The sequence below is a fragment of the Equus caballus genome, chromosome 2, assembly GCF_041296265.1.
Source record: "Equus caballus isolate H_3958 breed thoroughbred chromosome 2, TB-T2T, whole genome shotgun sequence".
NCBI lineage: Eukaryota > Metazoa > Chordata > Mammalia > Perissodactyla > Equidae > Equus > Equus caballus.
In genome coordinates this window covers 71,196,341-71,218,991 of record NC_091685.1, presented here as the reverse complement: position 1 = coordinate 71,218,991, position 22,651 = coordinate 71,196,341, and the positions used below count along the sequence as shown (strand labels likewise).

Sequence of the window (22,651 nt, the reverse complement as noted above, 5' to 3'; positions counted from 1 at the left end):
CTAGGGACAGGAAGCTTAATAAGAAAGGATTCCTCTGTTGACAGATTGCCAAGTGTGTTATCTACTTAAGCTGTAATAGTTAAGGCCGATAATGACCTCTTAATGTACAAACCCAATAGATTTTGATACTGACCCTTCTCCAAACACAGAGAATTGATAGATAAAATAAAAAGAAGAAAGTTAAAAAATATATGTGTATTTAAACAAGGTATACATATTTATAGACCATAAAAGGAACAAGAAAACAAAGCAGTAAGTAGGGCTAAGGGCTGCTAAGATCTAGACCCCCTCAGGATTAAAATGACCCCTTTGAAGTGTACAGTTAGTACTGATCTCTTCTTACAACAGGGGGCTGAGGTGAGGTTTCCCTTCTCAGAAGTGGAAACTGAAAAAAAATTGCAGCACCTTTTTCGGTCTATGGATTATATAAAACTGCACACCTACAAAGGGAGAAAGAAGGGATTAGAGACAGCCTGCCCACCAAATCTAAACTGTCAACTGACTCTGCAGTATCTACCATATTCCATGGAATAGGAGCCCTGCACTGCAAATACAAGGCATAGTCCTGGACTGGGGGCTTTGGGGAGAGACCTAGTAAAGATAATTACAAACCTTTAGCTAAGGAAGCATGTAGAAGAGGGAGGAGGAAGAGATGGGTAAAGAGAAGTGCTTTCTCAAGTGAGTCTGTGTACCTAATTACTAAAATATACCAGAAAAGCTAACATTAAGGGAGATGGCCAACAAAATCAACGCTAAAGAGATAAAAATTAAAAAAGAGATAAACTTGATAATGACCTTAAAAAGTGTCTTGGATCATAAAAAATAAAGGAGTGACATCCACAGAAGAACAAGAAATTATGAAATAAGGAGCAGAACTAAAATAAGAAGAGAAGTATATGTAAGAGAAGAAGTTAGAAACTTTAGAAATAAATAATAGACACACTGATGTAAAACAGATTTTCTAAACTGGATAACCTGATAGTGGGATCCAGTCAGACAGAACATTAGTGAATTGAAAGATGATACTAAGGAATTTGTACCACATAGTGGCAAGCAATGATAAGGTATGAAATAGTTTGTTTATCCGCTCTCCTACTGATGGATGTCTTGGTTTGTTTGGGCTGCTATCACAAAACATCCTAGACTGAGTGGCTTATAAACAGCAGAAATTTACTGCTCACAGTTCTGGAGGCTGGAAGTCCAAGATAAGGGTGCCAGCATAGTCAGGTTCTGGTGAGAGCTCCCTTCTGGGTTGCAGATGGCCAGCTTCTTCTTGTATCATATGGCAGAAGGGGCAAGGGAGCTCTCTGGGCTCGCTTTTTGAAGGGCGTTAATCTCATTGCACATGAGGCAAACCCTCATGACTTAATCACCTCCCAAATGTGATTATACCTCCTAAAACCATCACCTTGGGGGTTAGGTTTCAACATATGAATTTTGGGGCAATGCAAACATTCGTACCATAGGAATGAATGTTTAGGTTGTTTTTGGTTTTTGGCTATTATGAATGAATTTGCCTTAAACTTTTTGTAGAAGTCTTTTTGCAGACATATGTGTTTATTTCTCTTGAGTAGATACCTAGGAGTAGAATTGCTAGATTACAGGATAGGTTGATGTTTATAAGAAATGTCAAAAATTTTCCCAGGAGGTTGCATCATTTTACACTCATCAGCAATGTGTGAATTCCAGTTGCTCCACATCCTTGTTTTAACATTTGGTATTGTTAGTCCTTTTAATTTTAGCGTGTGCGAATTGGTATCTCATGGTGATTTTAATTTGTATTTCTCTGATAAGTGATGATATTGAACAATACTTCATGTTATTTTGGCCTCCAGGTGTCTTCTTTTGTGAAGTGTCCTAGTCTTTTGTTCATTTGTAGAAAATTAGGTTGTTTGTTTTTCTTATTTTCCAGTTGTGGGAATTCCTCCTGTATGCTGGATTCAAGTTCTTTTTGAGATAAGTATATTATGAATGTTTTCTCCTAGTCTGTGGCTTGCATTCATGTTATTAATGATGTCCCTTGAATTTTTATTTTCTATGAAGTCCAATTTGTCAACTTTTTATTTTATGGCTATTACTTTAATATATAGTCTAAGATTGCAAAGATGTTCTCTTATGTGTTCTAGAAGGGAATATTTACAAACTTATAATTATGCCTGTTATATATGGACAAGTGGATTCTTTATAGAAATTTACTATGTTCATTGGAAATATCTCTTTTATATTTGCATGTATTACAGGGAATTGATTATAGATGGGGTTATTTAAAATTGATTACAATAATAGATCCGTAGGCTTAAATGGCAGGATTTTCATTTTTAACAATGTACTTCAGAATGAGAGACTCTGAGATTATGCGTTATAAGTTCATATTATCTTTTAGACTGCACAAATAATGGACACGCTACTGATTTCATAATATTCCTGTTCTTTCCAAGGGTACATTAAAAAGAACATTTCCATTCTATCCTCAACATTGCATGATTTTCTGAAAAATGTAAGAGACATGAACTTTTTTATTTTAACTACTGCAGACTTTGTGAGCATGTATGCTAAATGTTATTGGTATAGTTATTGGGAAGGAATTTAGATAAAAATAAACATTTTGTTAATTTCAAACATGGGAACATCACTTATAGCTTGTTGAGATCAAATATGTTTTCCTTCTAGTGTGGCAAAAATACTACTGAGATCATAATCAAACTCCTCTTTTTTCTTTTTGTACTTTCAAAAACTGTAAAACACAAAGATAAAGGAATGCATAGCTATTGTTCCTTTATCTGCCCAAATTGCTCTTGACATTTACTCCAAAATGGCCAATGGAACTAATGTCGTACTAAGTTTCAGAGTTTACTGTCTTTTTTGCCTCTGGACTCAATGAAAGTGATGTGCCTGTCTATTCATTTGCTTTGCTTTTGTTTATTTTTTAATAGCTTTATTGCGATATGATTCATATACCACTCAATTCACCAATTTAAGTTACATAATTTGATTTTTTTAGCATATTCAGAGAGTTGTGCAACCATCACCACAATCAATTTTAGAGTATTTTCATCACCCTTCAAAAGAAACCCAGTATCCATTAGCAGTCACTCCCCTCTTCCCCCAACCCTCACCCACTCCCCAGTCCTAGGCAACCACTAGTTAACTTTCTATCTCTATAGATTTTTCTATTCTGGATATTTCATATAAATGTGATCATACAACATGTAATCTTTTGTGACTTGCTTCTTTAACTTAGCATAATGTTTTCATAGTTCATCCATTTTGTAGCACGTACAGTCGGCCCTCCCTATCCACAAGTTCTGCGTCTGCAGATTCAACCAACTGCAGATTGAAAGGCCGACGATGGTTGTGTCTGTACTGAACACATACAGACTTTTTCTCTTGTAATTATTACCTGAACAATACAGTATAACAACTATTTACATAGCATTTACATTGTGTTAGGTGTTATAAGTAATCCAGAGATGATTTGCAGTATACGGGAGGATGTGCATAGGTTACGTGCAAATACTATGCTGTTTTATATAAGGGACTTGAGCATCCATGGATTTTGGTATCTGCAGGGTTCCTAGAATCAATCTCTTTTGAATACTGAGAGACAACTGTATCAGTACTTTGCTCCTTTTTATGGCTGAATAGTATTCCATTATATGGCTATACCCCTTTCTGTTTATCCATTGATGGATATTTGGGTGGTTTCCACTTTTTGGCTTTATGAATTATGCTCCTGTAAACATCCACATATGACTTTTTGTGTGGATATATGTTTTCATTTCTCTTGGATGTATACTTAGGAATGGAGTTTTTGAGTCAAATGTTAACTCTCTGTTTAGCATTTTGAGGAATTGCCAAACTGTTTTTCCAAAGTGATTGCATTTGGTTTATTTTAAAATTTATCTTACATCTGCTTTCAAGAAGGATTTGAGTCAACTTGCTACAGATACTTGGGTTTGGCTTTGTGTTTCGTCTCGGAGTCTTCAAGATATTCTCATTTCTTCAGCTCACTCTTATGTGTTCTGCAAAAACAAATGATTAGAATAATTAGAGATTGTATCTTGTCTTAGAGCTATGTGCTAGAATTTGGCTTTACTGACTTATTGCAAGGTGGTGCTTCAGTTCCTTGAGATCCTGCCAGAGCTTCTCTATTGTGTTCAGCTGCCCTCAGGTGGGGAGAGTTAGCTTTATCCCAGCGAGGGTTTCAGACTGAAAAGTTGGGAGTTAGTTGCCACAAACCTGTGATTCTTCCTTGTAAATTTGAGCTGGATATTATTCCTTGATAAAGTGTGAGTTATCCAGGGACGTTCTTGTGGCTTGATTTGCATGTGGGCTCTATGAGAAGATATATAAAGAAAAATCGGGGGTTATTGGTAAGTCTGTTAAATCCCTGAGGTTAGAGCTGGAGCTCGGAGAGCCGATGAGCAGTAAAGGGCGTGCTTGAGAACTTTCACTGGACTCAGTGAAATCTGTGCAGAGCTGAAGGGAGCTGACGGGGCATTTATGTGTGTTACAAACACCAGCTGCCCTGTGCAACACAGAGGGCTTTTAAATCATTTTTCTTAATATACCACAGTGGTCCCTGGAGGTTCCAGCAGAGGTCTTTAGGTATTGTCTTTTAGTGAGGGTGTGAGAGCCTCTTCAGTCTCCAGTCACAGAGAAGCAGTTCTCTGAATGGCATGAGGCACTAGAGACCCAGTGACAACTGTCTCCAGCAGCTGGGAAGAGACCCCCGGGGCAACTGCTATCATGGGGAGCAGCTGATGGGAACAACTAGCCTCCAGGGAGAGCATGCTCTGGGATCTGCCTCCAGACTCATTGCCTCAGTGTCTTCTCCTGGGATAAGCATATTAAGTGTCAAGTTGGAGAGGACTCATTTTTCAATGGTATCTCCCAGCCTCTGCCAACTCAGCCTGAGTCATTTAAGGGAAAATGTGGTGGACTACGCTTTGCAATTGCCAACCTAACACTTATCTTTTATTAATTTCTTGTCTTTTATTACATACTGAGAAGAGTTAATAATTTCTTTTCAAGAAATATGGATGGATGCTGGTCTTCCCAGAGGCACCTGGAGTTATTAACCAGCTCTCAGATTTCTGGTGATAATGCAATCCAGAAGGAAAAGATCAAATAAAAAATAAAGCTTCTGTATTAAAACTCTAGAACTTATTTAAAATATTTCAGAAATTATAAAATAAAAGTTCAGAAAACAAAGAATAGATAGAAATTTCTGACACAAGTATTTTCATTCTACATTGATTGATATGTCTGTCATATGACAGTCTCTTTCAACATTTTGTCTGGCCACGTTGCTGCTAAAATGCTTTTTCTTTATAATGAGGGTAAGAAGCTTTCGTTAGAGAGCACTACTGCCTCATTTTATAATTAGCAGGACAAGCTTGGGATTTGCAGTTAAATCTGAGTTAGAATTCCATTCCAGTACGTAATAATTTTGGAGGTCTAGCAAGATACTTATCTTCTCTAGACCACACTTTCCTCAGCTGTTAGGATAATACTATCTTGGGAACCTTTTGTCTGATGGAGGTGAGCATGTTATTCTGGTGGCCACAGGTTTTGTTCTTTTTCATCGAGGATCACCAACTAAGAGGACTAACTTTTATGTTCAATATTTGTTTAGAGGAGAGGTCCTCAGTTGGGGGTGACTTTGCTCTGGAGGGTACCACCGGCAATGCCTGGAACCATTTTGGGTTCTTACAAGTTGAGATGAGCGTGTAGCTGTGCTACTGGCCTCTAGTGGGCAGGGATCCTGCTACACGTTCTGCATTGCACAGGATCGCTCTCTCTCTTTCCCAACAAAGATGTATCCAGCCCCAAATGTCAATAGTAATGAGCTAGAGAAACCCTGGTTTAGAGGAAGGAAGAGAATGGTGCTGCCACTAGGAGAAGCCCCGCACAGAGGAAAAAAATGTTGATGTTTGTGGCAAAATGTCCCTCTTTGGAAGAGATTATAGTGAGAAAAAGAGTACATTGCAATATGTAACTATTGGCTTTTAAGTATTTAAACTGCTGGAGCAAGATGAGAATTGTTAACATTTAAGAATACATTATAAATTTCTCGAAAAGAATATTACAAAAAGATGCTTATCTGAAGGGAACCTGAACCCTGTGGATATTATTATGAGTAGGAATAACAAAACAAAACAGGAACTTAGAAACCACACATGACAGGGTTCCATTCCCACCTCCAATTCTTCTTATCTGTGTTACCTCAGGGAAGTGATTAAACCTCTCTGAGCCTTGCTTCCTTCACTATAAAGTGTAAATAATGATACCTCCCTTAGAGGGTTGTGAATTTTGGATTTCTGTTATGATTAATGAGGTCATAGAGTGTCCAGAACATCATACTGGATCAACCAATGTCAATTTCTTCTTTGCCATGGCAAGATTTGGAAATTGTATTTGGTAAACATAAAAACTGTTTTTTAATTAGAAAAAATTTTATTCTGGGAAAAAAATGGCAGAGGGTAGCAGAAATAGATATAAAGACTCTATTTTGTTTTTTTAGATTTAAATAATTGACTTACTAGCTTATTTGTGCATATGGTAAAAACATGAAAAAAGAAATAAGACAAATTATATTCAGTAAAGAGGTAAGTCTACTTCCAACTATTTTCACTGTTCCCTACTTCTCTTCCCAGGGGTAACTGCTGTTTCCAGTATCTTATGTATTATTCCAGATAGAAGAATCCTTGATATTCTGACCCAAAATATTGAGGTTAGTCTTTAGGATATAAGGACTATAAGTCTTTAGGAGGCACTGTGACGAAAGGCAAAGAAACTCAGGTTAGGGAAAGCCCAGTTTTACACGTCCAGATCTCAGGGATTAAAACTGACAGCCCTGGATAAGACCTATGATAAAGACAAAATATAACAGAGGAAAGAGCATTTCTAGAAGATAGCATTAGGCCGTTAGCTTAGTTATGGGGGCGGGGGGAGGGATGATTCTAGAGACAAAAGTTACATCCAGAAGTCAAAAGACTTCTGTGTGACAAAAAGGGAGAATAATATCAACAGATAGGCTGAAGATGTAGCATAAATAGATCAGGAAGAAAAAGATACTTTGAGTGCCAGAGTCTGTATCAGAATGACATAATAATGGGGAGGAGAATGAAGGGAAATGGTAAAGACTTTGTACATCTGCTCAGCAGATATAAGAATGTATTTGGGGTTTACCTCAAGAGTATATGACATGTATTTTAAAGTCTCTTTGGATTATACTGATATTGAACTGACTATGGCTAGACAGCAGTTTCCAGAGCATGGAAAGTGACAGAAATGGAGAAAGCATGGATTAAAATGTCTTCATACTTTATTCGCATGGCTGAGAGCAGGGAATATTAATCCTGAGACTCATCAAGGATGACAGTGGGGTGACCTCTCCTGCCAGACCCAGCCTCCCAAACTAGAGGACTTTTGGCCTAGTAATATAGGAGAACCTATGTGGATTCATGAGAATGACTTGCTATTGAATTTCCATTATGTGTAAGAAACTATTGAAACCGATTTGTGTATTCTAGGTACTGACATGCTATTTAACTGTCTGAACCTTAGTTTTCATCTGTCTAACCTTTGCTAGTCTTTATGCAAAAGAACAAATTGTTACTTTTTATTTTCAAGCCATTTCCCTCCAGCCATGCATATAAAAGCCATTTCACAATAAATTTTGTCCTGGGGCCAGCCTCGTGGTGCAGCGGTTAAGTTTGCATGTTCTGCTTCAGCGGCCAGGGAGTCACTGGTTTGGATCCCGGATGTGGACCTATGCACTGCTTGTCAAGCCATACTGTGGCAGGCGCCCCATATATAAAGTAGAGGAAGATGAGCATGGATGTTAGCTCAGGGCTGGTGTTCCTCAGCAAAAAAGAGGAGGATTGATGGCAGATGTTAGCACATGGCTAATCTCCCTCGGAAATAAATTAATAACTAAATAACTAACTAACTAAGTAAATTTTGTCTAGAAAGTCTACCTAGTCTCTAAACAGAGGATGTTTCCCCTCATCATCCAGGCTGGACATCTGTTATTTTCACTCTTGCTTCTTAAACTCTTGCCTTCCTGGAATGCATTTGTTAACTCTTTCTTCATAATATATTCCTCATTCATTGTCACAATCATACTCCTACATCCTAAGGCAAACCCTTACACCTCCAGGCTTGAACTGTCTTAATTGCTTCTTGTTGGTGTTCCTGCCTGCATCCACATCTTCCTCCTACTGTTCGCTGGCTACACCAGTCTGTTAGACTTAATTTGTGTCTATATCTATGTTATTCATTTTCCATGAAATGTGTTTCCTTGCTTTGTTCAGCTAATGATATCATATTCATCCTTCAGCTTACCTCCACCTCCTGATCTTTCCAAGCATATTTGGTTACTGCATCCCATATCCTACCCTACTCCTAATACTGGAGTCCTGTTGATGTGGGTAAGGTTTATAAACATATTTTGTACTACGTGTATACTACTACTATAGTTTATACCCATGAAACCTGGATGGTGTTTCCCATGTGGCATGATATTTATTTTGATCCATTTCCTACACTAATCTGTGAGCTCCTTAAGGATAAGAGCCATGTATTTTCAACTTGGTATTTCAAAAACAAAATAAATGATCCAAGATCAAATGAACCGATGTAAGAATAACACACTCTATACTCAAAATAATGACTCTCCAGTTTTACATGATGAAGCCCTGATATTCAAGCTACCCAGTCTGCCTAACACTGTTTTCCAATAAAATCTCATTTGGGTGGGGGGAAACTCTTTCAATAGACTTCTGAGATTTCTTTCCAAGGGAAAGGTTGTTAGCTAGTTTCACACTCCTGGGCTCTGCTCCTGCTCCTTCCTACCTAGAGGTGAAGGAAGGAATTCTGATGAGTAGTTTTGGAAATAGGACCTGAGCATGTTTGGCTCAGCTCATCTCTCCTCCCTTTTTGGGTGATAGCTGTTCACTGGAAATATGTCCTCGTTTTCTCCTCATGTGTTGTGACCAGGCTTGTGGTTGTTTGGTGCTGCCTGTGACTCACTGGGTAAATCTGTCTAATTTTGGTATGTAGAATTTGTAGGCATTTAAAAATTTTAATTTTAGGCACTTTAAAATTTAAATACGTTTACATATTTTCAGACTTCATATATTTCCTTTTCCCATAGACGTTGATGCTCTCCCATGTTTCCATCTGCATGTTTAAATAGTAAATGTCAAATAATTTGTGAAATAATTCTAATTACTTTATATAAGAATAAGAAAAACCTTTTAAAAATAGTTACATCTACATGGTAGCCTCATTAACATTTTACTAAAATAATTTTAAACTTATCTCTAAATTTGCTGACATTTACTATAGTTTTCTTTCATGTTATAAAATATTCTTAGTGTACCACAAAATGTTAAGTGACGTAGAATGTGCAAAGCCCTTTGTAAGCTGTCAGGTGCAATTCATTTATATCATTTTGTTATAAAGATTAGAAGTTTTCAAAAGTAATTTATTCTAAAGATTATGTGGCCTTTAATAATATTTTCTAAATTATAGGAAAATAGAACTTTCATATTTTGCCTCCTTCTCTATCTTATGTTCTTACTTTCTTTTCTTTTCTAAATGTTAGCAAATCTCCATTTGTTCTCTATTTTTCTTCCCTTTCATAGATGACATATTCTTACTAGTTAATCATCTACAGTCAGCTATGGGGAGATTGCTGCTTTAAGGTTAAATTCATCAGCTTGGTGGGTATGGTATTTTGGTGATTTATGGATGTTTATGACTCAAGTATGGATACAAACGAGAGCTGTCACAGGTACCATCGTCTTCCTTTCCAGTTCACTGTAGTGCCTTATCATCCATGAACTAAACCAAACAGACAAAAATCTATAATTGCAAAACCAGTTGTACCTCCAGTAGAAAAGATCCCCAGGACAGATAGCCCCAGGCTGTCTTAGGTAAATCGGCACACCACCATGGCACAGATGACTTTGAACTGCATAAATTCAAGAAACAAAACTCAGTAAGATGATTAGACATTCTCATTACACGTGTCCACATTAGGAGGCATGTTGTTAACTTCTGGTTTACACTTTCCAGGCAAATTTTGCATAAGAGCTGCTTAAAGGAAGGAGAGAGGAAATGCAAACATCCTTATATGCTGAATTTTTTGCATTAGTTAATCAGCAGGTCAGAATATTAGATGGTACATGGGTGATGATGATGTGGCTTGCAGGCATCCAGAAAAAAATGCTGTTCCAAACTCAGTTTGTGAACCTGTCAAGTGCTGACAAGGATATATAAACAAGTTGGAGGAGATATAAAAGAAGTGGTACTTGGCCCACGATGTATGCACTGTACCTGGGACATTTAATGATGAAAATTGTTGGAAAACATCAGCCTGTTTATCTAATCCATTATTTCAACTCAGTGATTTGGAGCAGATAAAAATGACTGCTCCTATTTGAAAGAAATGTAAAAGAACATATGGCGGTTTATATTCAATGAAAATATTTTTCATGGTTAAACTGAATGAGCATTATGTTTTAGGGGAATTTGACATACTCTTAATTGCCAGACTCTCTCAATTGTATTAAAAATAAATAAGGAATATACATAATTAAAAGAGCCAAGGGTGATTATTTAAATAATAAAAGTGTTACAGAACTTTATTCTTAAAAATAGCACATTATATTGGAATTAACTATCCATATTACAGCCTTATTAATATTATACCAAATATTTTACATTTATTTTTAAAATAATGTAATATAATGTTAAAGCAATTTTAATGTGTGTTGTATAAGATATGGCTCTCCTATGGCTGGGCAATATTCTTAACTGGTTTAATATGTAGGAAAGTCCTTTGTAAATTGTAATATGCAATTCAGCTGTAACCTTTTCAAAAATATAAAGTGAGAAGGTCAAAAGATTTAGGACGTTTCAGATACTTTGAAGATTCTCTGGCATTAAAAAAGGTCTTAGAAGACGCATCTACCCACTCCCTTTCAAAATAGCCAAGTAGGTAATGTAATTTTCCAAAATATTGACTCAAATGTTAATATATGTCTAAAATTTTTAATTAACATATTAATAAAATGATTACAAAGTGCCATTATTTCAAAGTTTCAAATATATATATATATAGTTTTATATTTTGGAACTTAACTCGTTGGTCATCTTTTCTTTTTCTTTTCTGTTTTTTTGCTGAGGAAGATTAGCCCTGAGCTAACATCTGTGCCAATCTTCCTGTACTTTATATGAGGGTCGCCACCAAAGTATGGCTGACAAGTGGTGTAGGTCCATGCCTGGGATCCGACCCTGTGAACCTGGGCCTCCAAAGCAGAGTGCACTGAACTTAACCAGTGGGCCACGGGGCCAGACCCACATCATCTTTCTTCGTGATTTTCTTTCTCCCCTTGTCTTTGGAGATTATGCCTTTAAATATTTGTGTCTTGACTTTGATCATGTCTGTAACGTGTGATGATTGTGTGTAACTCTAAGGAAATGAAAAAGATCTTTGACTTAAGTAATGTAAATGTGTCCTAGCAGGACAGTGATGTGTCTGACAGATTTACCAATGCAGTTCAAGGATATAAGGTTCTTTTGATGACACATAATGCTGAAGCTTACAAGACATTTAGATATGTATGAGGCCGTGTGGCAGGCCTCTCGTGGAGGGGAGGGGGGTTCCTTGGCCTCCATGAAGCTGCAGGAAACCTCAGCCGTCTATGAGAGCATCTGCATGGATTAAAGATTCTGGTAGCTGCAAGGTCAGACCTCTGATTCTCAGGAGTTCTTTCTACATTCTGGCCTCTCAGGAGAGTTTGGCCAGGAGGAGCAACCTGGGCATCGGCCCCAAAGCTGGGAGTGTGCGTAGAGTGTTTGAAGAGTACGCATTGGTTTCTCAAGGCTGCCCTCAGACCACAAACTGAGTGGTTTAAACAACAGCTTATTGTGCCGCAGTTTGGAGGCTGGATGCCCGAGATTGAGGTGTTGGCAGGTTGGTTCCTTTAGAGGCTGTGAGACTTTTTAAAATCTCTCTGTGTCTTGTTTTTATTGTTTTGTAGCAGAATGCCTAACATAGAACATAACTGCAAATACTTGGCTGTGCAAAAGAAGATAGTGCTTAAGTACAGATGGGAGATGTGTTTGTTTTGTTTTAAATAAATACTTAAACACAACTCAAGTCCTACAGCTCTCTGTCCTCTAGATCTACATAGTGGAGCTGCCTCACCTGTGGACCCACAAATCTATTCCAGGCCTCTCTCCTAGCTTCAGGTGATTTGCTACCAATCTTTGGCATTTCTTGGCTTGGAGATGCATCACCCCAATCTCTACCTTTATGTTCACATCACATTCTTGTGCATGTTTTTCACATGTGTGCATGTTTTTGCGTAAATTTTTTTTGTTTCCCCCTTTTTTAGTGACACTAGTCATATTAGACTAGGGGCCCACCCTACCCCCGGTATGACCTCATCTTAACTAATTACATCTGCATTGACCTTATTTCTAAATAAGGTTGAAATCTAAGGTACCAGAAGTTAGGACTGCAACATATGAATTTTAGGGACACAATTCAATCCATAACAGAATACCTAGGGGGCCACTGGTCATGGAACATGAATAGGGTGCAGTGCAGAGAGTGATAGGAGACAAGGTCAGAGAAATAACAGCTGCCAGATTGTTTATGGCCTTGCGGGTCATTGTAACATCTTAGGTTTTTACTTTGCGTGATATAGGGTTTTGAATGGCAGAGTGAGATGAACTAATTTAAAAAAGATAATGCTGGCTGGTGGGTTGAGAATAGACTGCAAGTTGGCAAGGGAGAAAGGAGACAGTTAGCAGGTATCATGGATACCAAGGCAAGAGATAACGGTGGGTAGATAAGGGTGACAGGAGTAGAGCTCCCGACAGGGGGTCAGGTTCTGAAGTTAAATACATTCGAAGATAGATAGGATAGGATTTGCTGAGGATTTCCACGTGGGGAATGAGAAAGAGTCAGGTAAGATTCTAACATTTTGTCTGAGTAACAGGAAGGAGAGAATTGCCCTTAAATGAGGTGGGAAATGTGTGGGTGTAGGAGGTGGAGGGGTGAAATCAGAAACAGCCTGGACCTCCTATTATTTGTATGTTAGTTCTCCTGAATCTCAGGGTTTCTATTCCTTTGTGTTTTTCCTGGTTTTTTAATTGGTGTTTGTTTTTGTTTACTTTTTCAGCTTTATTGAGGCATAATTGACAAATAAAAATTGTATATATTTATGGTATAGAATGTGATGATTTGATATACATATACATTGTGAAATGATTACCACAATCAAGCTAATTAACATATTCATCACTTCACATGGTTACTATTTTTTTTGTGTGTAGTGAGAACACAAGATCAATTCCGTCAGCAGGTTTCAAGGATATAATACAATATTGTTAACCAGAGTCACCATGCTGAACATTACAACCCCAAAACTTACTCATTCCATATAACTGAACCTCTGTACCTTTTGACTGGCATCTCCCTTTTCACCATCCCCCTTGAGGCATTACTTCACCTTTCAGGACACAAATCCCAGCCTTGACAGTGGTCTTTCTCTTCTTCAATTCATCTCTTCATTGTGCTTTTCTTCCAGTGTGAGGTTTCAATTTTATTAGTCACCACTTTGCAAGAAAGTAACGACTACTTACTACATTTCAGAGGAATGTGTCCGTTTGATCCTCCCAGTTCTTTCTGCCTTTGTATTCTTTCTTGTCATGGTTCAGCAAACAGAGGAAAAAAAATACAGTGTTGTATGATACACTGACTTACTTTAAAAACACACAAAGGGCTTTTATAGCTGTCTTATTAATATGCTTGAAATTTCCCTCTTCCATTTATTTAAATAGCTTCCTTTACAAATAGCGCATACAAGATTATTCTGCACTGGATAAAGGTAGCCTTCTTTTAAAGTGATTACACCTCTTTGAAAAAGTAATATTTAGAAACGTTCAAATAGATAAGATTTTTAATGAGTATAGTACTGATGCTTTTGTGTAGACACTTGAAGCAAGAATTATTTATTATGTTTAACACCTAGCTTATCTAGCATTAATTAATTAGTTTATTGTTCACTCAAGCAAAATTCAGTATTGAGTTTCTGCATGTTTCAGGGACTATGGAGAATGAAGCACAAAGCTTACTTTTGACCTGTTTATTTCCCTTGGGAAGCTCTTAAAATGCCTTTGAGATATCACTTTTAAAACAGAACACACTTGTTTGTAGTATTATGGGGCTTACAAGGCCTTACATAGTAACTTTAGGAAATGTATTAAGGTACAATTTCCTTCTCTGTAACATAAGAAAAGCCAATATATGTCCTCAACAGCCCAGGAATGGGAGTAAAAAGGAAAATAAATGGAAAGAAGAAAGTAGGAAAGTTGAGTCCCTGTGAAAGACAAAATAAGAGAATAAGGGACAATTTCAGACATACTCCACCAGGAAAAGGTCAACACCCACAATGATCTAGCTACATGTAAGCCCCTTGTACCATCAATGTGTAAAACCTCTAGCACTGAGTAGATCAAGCTAAATTCTGCTGACTACAGTTGTATCTTTTGACACGACCTTTGTCTATCGACAACATAGTCATCCTCAAACATCAATATCTGTGATATGTGTTTCACAGAGTTTTGGAAAATTTAAAATTCCTTAAATCCTTGGATAAGCTCTATCAAATCTGCCTTAACGTCTTTTGAGCCACAGTGACCTCACCACAGCCATCTTCAGACACATGATCAATTTAAGAACATTTCTTCCTGAATAGGTGCCATTTTTGTGAGCTTTCAAAACAAAATATCAGCTTGACAAAGATAAAAATCTATTAATAAAAATTAAGATAAATTTAACACAAGCTACATGTAAAACCATGAAACATGATGAGAAACCTGGTGAGGGCATTATAATATCAAGAGAGGCAGCAAAATCCACACAGAACTTGCCATAGCCTGATGCCCAGTTTTGCCTAAGAGTCCTGATTCAGTTTCAAAACTCAACAGAAGAGACACTTGTTCCACATGACAAAAAAAAAACGAAAACAAAAAAACAAAAAGAGGTATATTTAAGTAGATTTTGAAAAATTTGTAATATTTAGGCTGCTGACTATTTTCAAAATTATACCATCACATGGCCTAGCAAAGGATTTTATCTTAGTATTTGATTTTATTTATTTAGGTTTCTTTAGTATTTGATTTTAAAATATCAGGATATTTTAAAAACTGACTTAGTAATATATGACAAAACAAAGTTTTCTGATAAGTCCCTGGACAGCAATTAAAGAATACTTGACAACTACCATTTTGGAAGGTATTTGAAGGACAGGAGAGGTAGGAGGATTGATGCTTCTTTCTTGTAATGACATCCACCAGTACCTCTGCTTTTCTTCAGAGATCTGCGAAGACATGCTGCTTCTATTAGGTTTTCTCTCACTGACCTCAAAGACAAAGATGACCCTTTTCCTTCAAGCCACATTTCAGTATTTTTGCACATTACATGGATCTTTATAATTTTATTAATTTGGTCTTAAATTAACAGTTTTTTAAAATTTTATGTCATTTTTTTGTAAAAATTACAACTTTTAGTTCCAACTATATATACTTTTATAGTCATCTTCATTCAGAGAATGCCTCAGCACTTGCTGAAACATGAGTTCCATTAGAAAAATCAAAGGCAAATACAAATACCAAGAAATGTGTTCTAATGAAATCGTATTTCTTCCCCTCCCTCACTCCGGGGTAGGAAAAGTTGGAATGGGAAATGTTTGTGGCTGGTTTAAGATCATGTAATGACAGTGCAGAACACAGTGTGGCATACCCTATAGAAACAGTGATAATCAGTTGATGCATGTTATTGATCCTACCATCAACAAGGATAAAATTCTTAACCTAATCAGACTTCTAACTCTGATCCTGGAAGCAAATGAAGATGTGCTCTGAACAGTAAGGAAAATGGTATCTCCAGACTTAGCCAATGTACATCAATTTATAGTAGAGGTAAGAAGCTCCCATATGTCCACTAAAACAAGGTGTGTCCTAAGTAGGAAAAGTGGATTGGGATCATCAGTCTTGAGAAGAAGGCAAAGTCAGATAGGATGTAATCAACTCACAGAGGGTATAAGAAGTCAGAACTGGGTGATATTTCCATCAGGACGGAGGCAGATAGCCTCATAAATAGAAGTCAATGTAAGATAACAGACAAAGCAGAAGGAAAGTTAGTCAACTGGCATAAGTTAGAGTCCGAAGAGCATTTAAGGAAATTTCTGGGGCCTAGGCCTGAGACAGACAGTAGAGACTTCTCCCATGGAGGGAGGCTGACCAACGAGAATTAAAGCAACTGGTCTCTTCTTACCTTGGATTGCTCAGGAATTCCTGGTCAGATCCAGTGTAGACACATATATAATGATTTATATTGGCCTATGAAGCCATGCTGTAGTTGCTAATAATGTGTGTGCCCTTATCTACTAAGCAGTGTTTTGTTATCGAGTTGAAAGCACTGTAGCTTCTGAAAATACCTGGGTGTGGGTGTTTAAGGGGCAGGGAGGTAGTCCAATGGGATAGACTTCTGGGGTTTGGCATCCCTGAAAACTAACCCATAATTCATACTGACTCTCATTTCTTCTACCATCAAATTTGCTGCTCATGTTTTTCCTTCTCTAATTAGGCACATTTTATCTTCCAAATGATGATTAAGAAATTATACGTTATTCACTGGCTCTGCCTCTCTGTTCCAGAACTCCACCTTTGAAACACGTCAGATATTATCCTCTCCCTCTCTCTCACTCTTCCCACTTGATTAGTTTTCCTACCTGGGTGCTACCACAGCTGTCCACTAGGAAGACTGAGAAAGGCATGGGACTCATAGAGATATGGGTATTAGAACTGAACTGCAGAACACCAATGGCTGTGAGTAAAGGAAAAGACTATAGAAGCTGCATAACACCAATGATAAAGTGGCCTACGGTGATGAAGTACCAGGATAAGCAGCCTTAAAAACCTAAATATCCCATGTAAGCCCCACCTCCAAATACCATCACATTTGGGGATTAGATTTCAACATATGAATTTTAGGAGGACACAAACATTCAGTCTGTAGCAGCCTTCCTTCCAGAAAACAGTTTATGTGGATAGAGTTGGTATGGAAATGATAAATATAATACTAAAGAGGGCAAAGTGACCTTTTGGGAATGACACAGCCAAAGAGAACTAAGCCTTCAAAAAGATTGCAACATCGTGTGCCAGAATGTTCTGACTCCTGGTAGGGTTCCTTTGGAAGCTCCACTTTCTCTATTCTAGAGGCCAACATCTTTTTGTCCCGACTAAAGCTTGGCTCTCTGTGGGGTGTACAAAACCGATAATGATAGTAGAGGAATCCCCTGGAGGGAACAAGTTTTTTCTTTTTTTAAATCAAGTAAGTCAATTCAAGTGTTTATGTTCTCAGATTTTATAGCTAGAATATGATGTCATTGTCATACAAAGAATCTTTACAGCACTTTTGATTTAAAGTTTTATATCTATTTCTATGAAAAGTGTATTTCAGTGACTGCAGGCTCTGCTTTTGGCACAAAAGTTTTGCTGTGCTGTTCAATCCAAATCAAGCCATATTTTCCCACCTGCTGTCTGCTGCTGCCGTGCCCAAGAAGCTGCCACTGTTGTTTGCCTTCTTGCTGATATAAGTGCTTGTCCCTTAGGAAAGACACCAGAGGGGAGCCCACATATTCAGCAATCAGTAGAGATTCTCGCACAAAGACAAAGGATATAAATACCAGTCACCTGTTTGAACTAGCAAAGACAAAAGTGCTCTGTTCTAAGCTTACAGGGCCTAGAAAGAAAATAAGGGAATACGCGGAACACAGTTAGTGAAAGAATTTGTGTTAAATTCACAACCTTTGACTGGAGGAAGGCAGTAGTACCTCAAATGTGAAATTTTTATTCTATGTCCAACTTAAATGGGTGGAAGAGAAATCTACAGTATTTATTGTTCCAAGAAAGTGGGTTCTGTTCCTAGCATAACAAAATAAAGTGTATGAAATCTATTCTGTTCAGTAGATAAACTCAAATATTTTTTATAGTATTTTCTGGTGAAGGGTTTCATATAGGAAGAGATGAAACTCACTCAACAGATGTAGCTCATAAACACTTAAGACAGCGCCTTATGTCCTGACTACAGAAGGGGGAGGTCAGAGGCCCTGTTCAGGTGCGGGTGGGCTCTGGCCCAGGGCTGCTTCCTCTCCACACCACACCTATCCTGGATCTACAGGGTTTCCGGAATTGGCAAAAGTTTAGTGAGTGCTTGGGAAGTGCTGCAGGAGGTGCTAGGAAGTAAAACAGCCTGCTATTGGGGAGCTTTTAGTCAAGCGGTGAGTGTATAATTCTAATGTATGTTCTCTTCCAACACTACCAAGCAATTCCCCAATTCTCAGAGGACTCTGACTGAGTGTTCTACAAATGTAATTCAGTTCTAGCTCTATCCCCCTGGAGATAGCGTCAGATCCCACAGGTTAGGGACTCAGTTATAGGACTGTCGCTACTTTGGCCTCCAATCACAGGTCCAGGTTGTCACCTGTGCTTCTGGCTGATTTGCTATAAATTGGAGTTTCCCACAGCTCCTTCCTCACATTTGATTAATTTACTGAGTAGCCCACAGAACTCGGAGAAATATTTACTAATGTTATTTTCAATGGTGGAAAAATCAATGATTTTAAGTATATGAGAGAAATTATGGTTTAAATTTTCCTCTAAATCTGTGATAAAATAGATCAAATAATATGTGAGAAAATACTTTATAAGTTGAAAAGAGCTATAATAGAATAATAACTTAATTATGTATTATAAATATATATTATATATTATCATTAGCAAGATGACATTATAAAGTATCAACAAAGTGTTCTGGTCCCTAACACATCTTTGTTTACCAAGGACCTGGCCTAAACAATACTCTTCAAAAAGTACTGTTGAGGCGGTAGGAAAAAAGTTGGAGAAGACGTAAGTGTGTTCCTAGCCAATGAGAGTCCCTGTAAAGGGACCTTGCACCTGGGGATCAGGATCTGGGCCCCCTGGAGGCCCAGATGTGTTAGGAAGTCTGTGAGTAGGGAAGCACTATGCCTGTTTGCAGTCTGGTATCCTGGGTGGGTCTCTGCTTCCATTGTCTGTTAGCAGCGAACCCAGGATGACTGAGAGGGATTTCAGGGCAAGACTGGTCTTGAGACACCTTCACCAGAATTTCCACAGCTGAACAGCTGAACCTCTGTGAGCCCTTGAGAAAGGCATGGAAGTAAGGTGAGAAAGAGAGTAAGAAAGCAAGAGAGAGAGGGAGAGAGAGAGGGAGAGAGAAGGAACAGAGAGAGAAAGAGAGAGAGGGAGAGGGAAAGAGCATGCAAGTAGACCTGAGATGTAGCCAATGGAATGAGTGGGGATAGCAGGCGAAGAGGAATGGACTATATGATCAGATTCAGCTGGGAGGGAGGATGCATCAGTGGACACCAGTAAGGGTAGAGGCTGACCAAGGGCCAGATGCCTCCCCTGATGCCAGCACGCTACTATGTAGGCTTAGAGAAAAGAGGTATAGGGATGAACCATGTATGTATTTCCGTAGAATTAACTACAATACTCTTAAATTGACTGAATTTTCCCTTAATTAACACAGTAAAGCTCGCTGCAACTGGCTATAATGGCAGCTTGAGATAGAACCTACACTTAGTTATAAAAAATGAAATTGCAGATTCATACATCTGAGCTTTGTGGATTGAGAATATGCACACACACACACACACGTGTGCTTACGCTGCATTGCAGACAATAAAACTAGGCTTGTGGTCATTCACAAAGTGTTCCCACCCTGTGTGGAGAGAAGCTGTGGTGGAGGGAAGGGTATGAGAACAGCCTGCAAGAAGAGCCTGGGTGGACAGTTAAACCATAACTGAGAAGCCTCCATCTAAGTATTCCTATTTTTAGCATCATCAGGAGCTGTGTAAAGTTCCTACCTCAAGAGCTGTAGCTTGCTCGGTGACATAGAGCATAGCTAGTCCTTATATTTCCTGCCAATTCTTGTGGAACAGAGCACTACTGACATTTTGGACTGGACAACCCTTTGTTGTTGGGGACTATTCTGTACTTTGTCAGATGTTTAGCAGCATCCCTGGCCTCTATTCACCAGATGCCCCTAGCATCTCCACCCCTAGCTGTGACAACTAAAATTATCTCCAGTCACGGCAAAATCACCTCTGACTGAGAACAGTTGTTCTAGAGTATAAATTCTCTACCACATAAAAGTTTCCTGGACTGCAACATAGAAAACGAAAGCATCCAGCATTCCCCATATGTGATAGGAAACCAGAGGAAGGGAAGATACAGGAGATGCGATGAAGACTGTGAGCAGAGCTGAAAAAGCAGGCAAGGGAATTTTGGAGGATTGGCTTTTAAAATGTTTGCTTTCATTTTGTTTTTGAACTATACTTAAGTAAGTGTCATTGAAATTCAAGACATCTCTCTAGAAGACTGCTACTGAATATATTCTGATAGCAGCTTTCTCTTTTATCTGAAATATTGCCTTTCATCTTTCTTTCTACATCCTATTTCCCAAGCACTTAATCACGTTTATTACTCACCTTTGGACTGTCTCCAAAGTTGGCATGTCCGGGTTAAGTCTCAGGACACTGAAATAGAAAAGATAGAGTTGAACAAGAGTGAGGCTATCCAAGGGATTCCTGAACTAGAATATGATATCGTAACATTTTACTAAAAAGTGCTATAGAGAAATAAGAGATTTGCAAGGAAAAAGGATAAAACATTGACTAAGGGCCCTTCTTGTATCTCATCTTGAATTTTAATAAGATGTAGTAGGGCAATGTTGTGACTTAAATGTTTTGATGGGGAGTAAAGAAATCATCTACAAAAGACCATCAAGTTAATAGGAACCAGTAGATAGAAAGTTAGAAAACAAATCACTCTACTGGCACACTTATTTGCTATCCTGATTTTTCTCTTAAGCAGAGTTTTATTTAGGTTTTGGAGTGAAAGAATCATAAATCTTTCATTCTCGGGGAAATGGAGATTCACAAGAGAAGTGCTTCCCCTACCCTCTGAAACTTGATTCAGCTATTCCAAGGCTTAGTTGCTGTGGCACTATTTTATGCTTTCACACTCACAAAGCCTCCACTGTTTTAATAATTTGAATGATTTATAGGTTTGGGTTTGAAAAAGTAGTGTCATCATGTTATCTGATTCCCAAACTTATCTTTTTCCCGCGAGTTAGGATTTGTGCCTATAATTAATTCAGCAACTTTAACTGCAAAAGGTTTGCCCTATAATGAGTTCCCCAGTGGCATGAAAACCGTATCTTTCAGGTAAGATGAAAATTGGCACGTCTTCACCAGGGAGCTGATGTAATAACAGGATTCAATCCATGGTTCCATCGGGGTAACTGATCAAGTCTCAACTGTGTGCGTTACAACGAGCCTCGACTTACACTGCTGCTCCCATCAGCTGGAAAATGGGAAAGTGATCTTAGCTTTTTTATTATCCACTCTGTGCTGTCATCTGTCTCATCCTAGAGCAGTTTCCTGGGCTGGGGACTTCAGCTGTTTAGCATCTCAGGTGTCATAACTTATCTAAGCATCTGGTGCCTAAGACTTCTGCTACACTGGCCAAAGAGACAAGAGTGCTGTAGCAATACTTCAGCGTTTCTTAAATATTTAAGTAATTTAGAGATGTACCACTGAGGCTTTTCTTTGTTTTAATTTTGCTTTGTTCTGTCTCATTTTGTTTATTTTTTTAGCATAGGTTAGCTGAGATCATTGGCCTACCAAATGTGTCTTCAACAATTTATTATAAGACATTTCTATTATCATTTCTTGACATGATTATTGATGTTTGCTGTGAACATAGTTTTTAGAAGTGATGCTGAGAAAGCGTCTGGTTAAGTTAGCTAGTCTGTTTCAAGAGGTGATTCTAAGGCTCATTAACTCAGCATTCCCATCATCCAATAATGGGCACTCTAGAGTAACCGCTCAAGAGACGAACTCAGTGCTTTCTGCCTATTGCCTTTATGGAGAAGCCTTTTAAAATCAAGTCATGAGAGATTGTTTAAAAAGTATCCTTGTTTACCTGCTATTTGCATAATCCAAGGTTTTTATAAATGCTTGGGGTACTGAGAAAAGCTGTTATGTATCTTGTATACATTACTCACAAAAACATTGTAAGGAAAAGCTTAACTGTAAACCAGAATGACTCATTTCACTGAGGAATAGGCTGGCATTTTAGTGACTTGTCATAAATAGTGCAGTGGGACTAAGTAAACTGAGTTTAATGATGAGTTTTATAAGGCAGTTTGTTCCTTCTTCTTCTTGGGCTCAATGACCTTTTTCTGAGAGAGAGGTATTTATGGGAAATCTACATCTCTTTTTTTATATCCTTCTAAACCTTTAGCTCACTAACTAGGAGCAGAGGAGACAAGAGGGAATAAAACAAAAACAACAACAACGAAAATGCTTTTACCAAGTGAAAGAAACAAACAGTATCCAGCAGACAGCTTTTCTCCTTGGGGGAAAAAATTAGAATCAAGAGTTTTTGGTCTTGAGGGGATCATTAGTGATCAACCAGTGTAACGGGAGTGCTGATTCTCCCTCTGAACCCC

At 38.1% G+C, this 22,651-nt stretch overlaps 1 long non-coding RNA gene across 1 annotated transcript in view; it reads right to left on the bottom strand.

Annotated features, from left to right (window-relative positions):
• Positions 1-3,201: 3,201 nt before the first annotated feature.
• LOC138923278 (uncharacterized) overlaps positions 3,202-22,651 on the bottom strand; it is a 94,303-nt gene continuing 74,853 nt past the window's right edge. The window contains exons 3-5 of the long non-coding RNA XR_011436682.1: positions 20,625-20,672; positions 13,539-13,727; positions 3,202-4,022 (exon numbers count right to left, since the gene is read on the bottom strand). This is a non-coding gene — a long non-coding RNA (uncharacterized lncRNA). The remainder of the gene's footprint in view (positions 4,023-13,538; positions 13,728-20,624; positions 20,673-22,651) is intronic.